The 7,568-nt window shown below is 41.1% G+C and overlaps 1 protein-coding gene across 7 annotated transcripts in view; it reads right to left on the bottom strand.

Annotated features, from left to right (window-relative positions):
- LOC132780240 (myelin-associated glycoprotein) overlaps window positions 1-7,249 on the bottom strand; it is a 103,824-nt gene extending 96,575 nt beyond the window's left edge. For all 7 annotated transcript variants that reach the window (XR_010908729.1, XM_067460692.1, XM_067460690.1 and 4 more), the window contains exon 1: window positions 7,008-7,249. The gene's annotated coding sequence lies outside the window, so the exon portion shown is untranslated. The remainder of the gene's footprint in view (window positions 1-7,007) is intronic.
- Window positions 7,250-7,568: the final 319 nt, after the last annotated feature.

Genomic DNA, 7,568 nt, shown 5'->3' on the forward strand with positions numbered 1-7,568 from the left:
GAAAACCTTGCTAGCAAGTCCCTGACGTCATGAGCCTGCGCCTCTCTCCCCGCCCCTTTCTCTGCCCCTTTCTCTTTGCCAGCGTGGTTTTTCCTTTGCTAGGGCAGCATTGCCCGCATTTTCTCTCAGTTGAATTCTGCCAACTGAGAGAAAATGCGGGCAATGCGGCCCTAGCAAAGGAAAAACCACGCTGGCAAAGAGAAAGGGGCGGAGAAAGGGGCGGGGCGAGAGGCGGAGTCTCGTGACGTCAGGGACTTGCTAGCAAGGTTTTCTCCCGCAGGAACAGAGTTTGCGACGGGCCTATGCCTTCATCTAAGTCATTAATAAAGATGTTGAACAGGACCGGGCCCAGGACAGAACCCTGCGGCACTCCACTTGTCACTTCTTTCCAAGATGAAGAGGAAGCATTAGTGAGCACCCTCTGGGTTCGTCCATTTAACCAATTACAGATCCAACTCACCATAGTTTTGCCTAGCCCACATTGGACTAGTTTCCTTGCCAGAAGGTCATGGGGGACCTTGTCGAAGGCCTTACTGAAATCCAGGTACGCTACATCCACGGCATTCCCCGCATCTACCCAGCTTGTAACTCTATTGAAAAACCTTTAACAGGTGCAGGCTAAGAAAAGATTGAGCAGGTAATGCCTTTCCTTCCACAGAAGAGTTATGTCATGATGGCAACAGTCTTGGACAGCAATGGCTCCCAAAACGAGCCATTTAAGGTGGAATCAGGTGTCAAACAGGGATGTGCTATTGCCCCAACCTTATTTTCCATCTCCATTGCTATGATACTTCATCTTGTTGGTGGAAAGCTAAACTCAATAGACTGAAAACTAAAACCAAGGTCACAACAACATGTTATAGAACTCCAATATGATGATGAAAGTGTCATCTGTGCACATTCAGAAGAAGACCTTATTTTCCATCTTCATTGCTATGATACTTCATCTTGTTGGTGGAAAGCTAACCTCAATAGTCTGAAAGCAAAAACCAAGGTCACAACAACATGTTATAGAACTCCAATATGCTGATGACAGTGTCATCTGTGCACATTCAGAAGAAGACCGACAAGCCACTCGAAACACCTTTGCAGAAGCATACGAGAAGCTTGGTCTCCCATTAAATATCAATTAAACCAAAGTTCTCTTCCAGCAGTCACCAGCCAATCCCTCTCCAATGCCAGAAATACAGCTTAATGGCGAACGCTTGATCTCATAACCAGGGTTTGAGCTTCTTCTGGAAGGTCATGAGGGAGGAGCCAGATCTAATCTCATTAGGGAGGGAGTTCCCTGATGAAGCATCATGGACAACAGGAGGAAGTCTGTCTGCATTGTTTGATGGCCCCCATGACGCTTTGTCAGGGAACTGTTTTAGAAGTGCTGCCTACAATACCTATCATCCCCAGCCACAGTGATACAATGGATTAAACCCTTGTACTGACTGAACTGCTGGCCTGAAGATCGGCAATTTGAATCTGTGAGACAGGGTGAGCTCCCGTCTTTCAGCTCCAGCTTCTCATGTGGGGACATAAGGGAATCCTCCCACAGAATGGTAACACATCCAGGCATCCCCTGGGCAACGACTCTGCAGACGGCCAATTATCTCACACAAGAAGCAACTTGCAGTTTCTCAAGTCACTTCTGATAAAATAAAGAAAAAATCCTCAGCCAGCATCACCTCTGTGGCTGCTCAATCTCTGTGTCTGACAATGTTCAGGTGCTAAGGCTTGCATGTTCTTTTTAATTCTATTTTCTCTTTCAACCAGATGACTCTGAATGGTCTTTTAAATACTAGAGGCTACCTTCACATTGAGGATTGTTCTTTAGGACTGTCCGTTACAAAAAGGGACATAGGACCTTATCACAAGAGGCATTTCTGCCCCGTTTTGCTGCTTTTATGCACGGCAAGGTCGGGGCCTGTCATGCGCCATTGTGAAATCTTAGCTCTGCTTTTTCCTCTCCTCTGCTTCAGTTCCCCTTATTTAGGTTTTCCCAATCATGTAGATACCTTGTATTAGTTTTGGGTGGAGCTTAAAATCCCCCCCCCCCCCCCAGAGGCCAGCCTTAGTTGGTCTATTCCTTTTTCCTGTATAGAGCTCTCTTGCTGGACTCATCCTCTTTCTACAGCAGAGCTACTGTGACTTGGGCTTGGGGTTGTCTGGTAACCCTGGACCTAGCAATCCAAAAACAGGCATCCTTAGCACCTGCATTCAGCAATATTTTTATACTAGCAGTCCAAAGGATAACAGAAGCTTATGACCAGCTTATGCTTCACAAGAATGAAGATTGAGACAGTTTATAACCATCACTTTGCACCAGAGGCAGGAAGCTTTCAAAGACCCCAGAGAGATAATTGCAACCAGCAAAGGCTCCCTTTGTTCATCTTGTTTGCAGTAAACTCATTTTGGTTATGTTTCACCTTGCCTAAAGTGCCTCGGTCTGCTAAGGGTCTTAATCTTGTTTTCTACCCCGTTTCCCTATGAGCTCTTCCTTGAAAATAATCTGCTCCTTTTATCTCACACTGAATTTTTAAAATCATTTTATTGTACATGCTCACTGTTATTGTAATTGTTCATTGCATTCTTATGTTTTGTTTTCATTGCTTATTGTATTCATCATTTTTATTTTTTATTTTACTGTGTTGTTGCTTGCATTTCAGTTTTATTTTATTGTATTTTACTGTATTGTAATTTGCTGTTTGGGCTTGGCCTCATGTAAGCCGTCCTGAGTCCCCGTTGGGGGGAGATGGTTTTTTGGTTGTGTCAGGAGTGACTTGAGAAATTACGGGTCGCTTCTGGTATGAGCGAATTGGCCGACTGCAAAGCCAGGCACTATAGTTTTCCCAAAGGCTCGGGCGTGCCATCACAGGTCCCGCACCTACATTCCTCCCAAAGTGGAAAGTGTAGTTTGGGTAGCTCCGACTTTCCTCCCTTTTTTGCCATGTAATGGCCGTGCATTGCTCTTTCTGCCATTTGATTGGCAGAAGGGAAAGCATCCTCTCCCATCCCCTCCATGTAATGAGGGGAGGAGGGAGGGAATGTGTGGCACCATGAGTCGTCCTGAACACCTTCCCTTTCGCCGGTGATTGCCGGCACAATGAATGGCCCAGAAGGACCGTGTAAAAAGGTGAAAAGTCACCTTATGCCTGAGGTCTATTTAACCGGAGAGAACAGAGACAGTGCTTTTTTTATATAAAAAAAGAACAAGCCTTGCAAAACATATGGAGCGTAGGATGTTGCCACTTACTGACATCACTAGAGGACTTGAGATGTTGCAAGTAGAACTGCCAGGGATTTAACCTGGGACCTTCAATATACAGAAACTCTGTTGTACCATTGAGTTGTGTCATTCCAGGCTACCACTGTGGCTATAAATATATATTCTATGTGATGTTTACTGCTTCTCCTCCTCATTGGATGCATTTTAGTTTCAATTGTTTTCTTGACCATGTTGATTTTGGGTTGGTCTGTGTTTTATGCTGCTTTTTTAAACATCATTTTTAGATAGAAACTTCATCACACTAGAGAAAAAATCCATTTAAAATCCGGTTTCTGCCTCCTGTAGAATTCTGGGGTTTGTAGTATTGCAGTAGACCAGTGTTTCTCAACCTTCCTAATGCCGTGACCCCTTAATACAATTCCTGATGTTGTGGTGACCCCCAAACATAACATTATTTTGTTGCTACTTAATAACTGCAATTTTGCTACTGTTATGAATCATAATGTAAATATCTGATATGCAGGATGATTTTCATTCACTGGACCAAATTTGGCACAAATACCCGATACGTCCAAATTTGGATACTGGTGAGGTTGGGAGGGGAGAATGAATATGTCATTTGGGAGTTGTACTTGATGGGATTTATAGTTCACCTACAATCAAAGAGCATTCTGAACTCCACCAACGATGGAATTGTACCAAACTTGGCACACAGAACTACCATGGCCAACAGAAAATACTGGAAGGGTTTGGTGGGCATTGCCCTTGAGTTTTGGAGCTGTAGTTCACCTACATCCAGAGAGCACTGTGGATTCAAACAATGATGGATCTGGACCAAACTTGGCATGGATACTCAGTATGTCCAAATGTGAACATTGGTGGAGTTTGGGAAAATAGACCTTGACATTTGGAAGTTGTAGTTGCTGGAACTTATAGTTCACCTATAATCAAAAAGCCCCTTGAATCCCACCAACAAAGTGGGCCAAACTTCCCACACAGAACCACCATGACCAACAGAAAGCATTGGAGGGATTTGGGAGGGATTACACACCTGCTCCCTCCTCCCCACTTGAGGTCTCAGAAACAGCCCTGCCCTTGGCTGAGAGGCCAGCTGAGAGGCTGGCCAATCACAGCAGGAGGAGGGCTTTTGGTGGGAGGATTTGCTGTTTCCAAAAAGGCAGAGAAGGATAGGTGGAGAGATCTTCAGCCTTTTCTGTCAAAAGGGTTCCTAAGACCATCAAAAATATGTTTTCTGTATTCCCAATACCATCAGAAATATGTTTCCTGTGGTCCTAAGACTATCAGAAATATGTTTTCTGATGGACTTTGGCAACTCCTCTGAAACCCCCTGGCAACCCCCCCCCCAGGGGTCCTGCCCCCCAGGTTGAGAAATACTGCAGAAGACTTTCAGTTAGCCAGCATCCGTGGGGGTTGAGAGGTCCTGGATAAATGTAGTTTCTGGTTGTTTGAGAGTTACTATTAGAAATAGGACTAACTAATACCATACTCCAGAGTTTTCTAAACTGGTTTTTTGTGAGGGAGCAGATGCCACTACTGGAAGGAATATCTTCTGTATCAGAAACTAGAGCTGATTTGATCTATCCAATGCAATTTCTGAATCAGCACCCCAAATAACCAAACCAAATCTAAAGTTGACCAAAAACTAATTCGTAACCCTTCTGGTACTAATGTTGGAGCGTGGTCCTTGGTCAAGGTGGTCCCTGGTCTCTCAACCAAAGATAGCCACCTGCATCTACAGGATCCCTATGCAATCCAAGGGGTTTACCAAAAATGTTTAAAAAGAAGGGTAGCAATCGAAGTCCTCTAACACCTTTAAAATAATATTTATTTTAGTATGATTTTTTAAATTGAATGTTCAGATGCAGTGATGGAACACAATATTCAAACCTTCTGATACATGCCTGAGAGCTACTGGGTGTTACAGTCCAAAAGAATTAATGTTTAGAAGCTCTGTCTTTCCCTCATCTTTTTACATTTGGTGCTTAGAATTAGGCAGGGTGGGCATTTGAGCAAATTACAAGTAAGGGCTTTAATTTCTGACAATATTCTCTAGCTAATATTGTTTTAATAATTTAGAAAAAAAAGTTCACCAAGATTCAAGAACATAAAATTGTAGTCATTCCAAAGCATTGATTTTTTACTCTCTTCACTGCAAAACATTTGAACCTGTAATCTATATTCTCCTACTATCAACTTAGTATACACCTGCAGTCTGAAGTTCTATATGATCCTCTTACCATGGGTGACCGCCTTCTCGCTTCTCATAAACACAAACTCTCACCCCATGAAAACATTTAATCTTTGTTCATTAGGAATGAAACAATGGAGAGTATTTTATCCTCACAGATTATAACCTGGTATAATCACTTGTTGGGCTGTCCAAAACATTTTGTCAACAATTATCTCTCTCATAATCATACAGAACAAAGTTAACTTCAGTTCTTTGGGTACACAAAGTATAGAATTCTGCAGACAATCCTCCATCCTCTCTCATGGTAAAAATACAATAAAGTCAAATTAAACAGCTAGAAATGATCTTTCATGACCTTCTGAATCAGCTATTATATTTATTATTATTTTTATTTACGACATTTATATCCCGCCCTTCTCACCCATCCTTCTCCCCCCAAAGAACTATGCTAATATTATATTAATAGCACAATATTAGCATTATATATTACTATATTGTACTATACCACTATACTGCAATATTATTAGTAATATTACATGTAATATAAAGTATATATTTATTATATTATTATATTGTATTATTAGTATTATATATTATTATATTGTATTATTAGTATTATATTGTATTACAATATTATGATCAATATTATATGTGCATACATAATATTATAATTATTAGCATAGCACAATAATAGCATTATATATTACTACATTGTACTATACCAGTATGCTGCAATATTATTAGTAATATTACATGTAATATATAATATACAATTATTATTTCATATTATTATTATATTATATTATTATTATCAATATTATATGTATATACAATATATTATATTATTAGCACAGCACAATATTAGTATTATATATTACTATATTGTTGTTGAGGGGAGAGGCTCCCAAATGATGACCCAATGTAAGTCAGGAAGGATAAGTACACAAATACTATGAAATTACATCTTTCAAAGAACTTTAGGTTCCTGCTTCACTTTGTTTAACTGTTGTGATCATTGTTATATCACTGCTATACTATATTATCATTGGCCATATGGAACCCATTGGCAATAGGGAAAAGTTATTCAACATATTTGTAAAAGTAGTTCCCCAAAGTAACTTTTCCCATGTTGCAACAACCAACATTAATTCTGTTATATCACTGCTATACTATATCATCATTGACCATATAGAACCCATTGGCAATAGGGAAAAGTAATTCAACATATTTGTAAAAGTAGTACCCCAAAGTAACTTTTCCATATTGCAATTGACTATCAGTTGGCCAGCTGTGCTCGAAATTGTATCAATCACCTCTCTTTCCAAAGACAGAGAAAGAACCTAGGAACTGAATTTCTCAGTAAATTTGCCAACATTTTTTTGCAATTTCCTTGCTGAACTAACTCCAAACTGATATGCACATTTTAGAAGCACATTCTCTCCCATAAGCCCAGAAAGGTTATTTTTTCTTCTGGAAACAACATCCTACATCCCCAGGAATCAAGGTCACTGGCAGTGCCCAAAGTAACTCCTCCAATCTCTAAAGCTCCTTCCAACTAACCAGCAAAATGAGACTTACCTAGAATCCCATGCAGAATCCTTGCTGCTCCTTCCTCCGGCAAGTATTGTCCCAGAAAGCCAGACGAGGCTCAGACTCAGCCGAGGGTACCAGGATATGCCAGCCCCAGTGGCTGGCTAAAGCCAAGGCAGATCAGTCTGCAGCAAGCCAAAGACTATCCCAGAACAATGGGGCTCCTGTGTAGCCTTCATTGTAAGGAGGAGCAGTGGCAAGAGATGTCAGGATGAAGTGATGCACAGATGTGCCTGACGTGGTGGCCAGACTTAAGTATGAAGGGGGCGGGGGGAGTGGAGGGGAACATGGATCAGGAGGAGAGAAACGAGAAAGAAAAACAGAAAAGGGGTGAATTATGAATGCAAATGGGAATCTACAAGGGTTGAATGAAAAATAATGCCTCCACCTTCGTTACTTGGGCTTGGATGGGAATCTTTTAATCAATCAAATGCAGAAATAATTTTTAGAACATGCTCTTTAACTACCTCTATTCACTTTTCCAGATAATCACCAGACAGTTGGATACATTTCTGGCAACGATTAACAAGTTTTCTAAAGCCGTTATGG

Source organism: Anolis sagrei, chromosome X, assembly GCF_037176765.1.
Source record: "Anolis sagrei isolate rAnoSag1 chromosome X, rAnoSag1.mat, whole genome shotgun sequence".
Lineage (NCBI taxonomy): Eukaryota > Metazoa > Chordata > Lepidosauria > Squamata > Dactyloidae > Anolis > Anolis sagrei.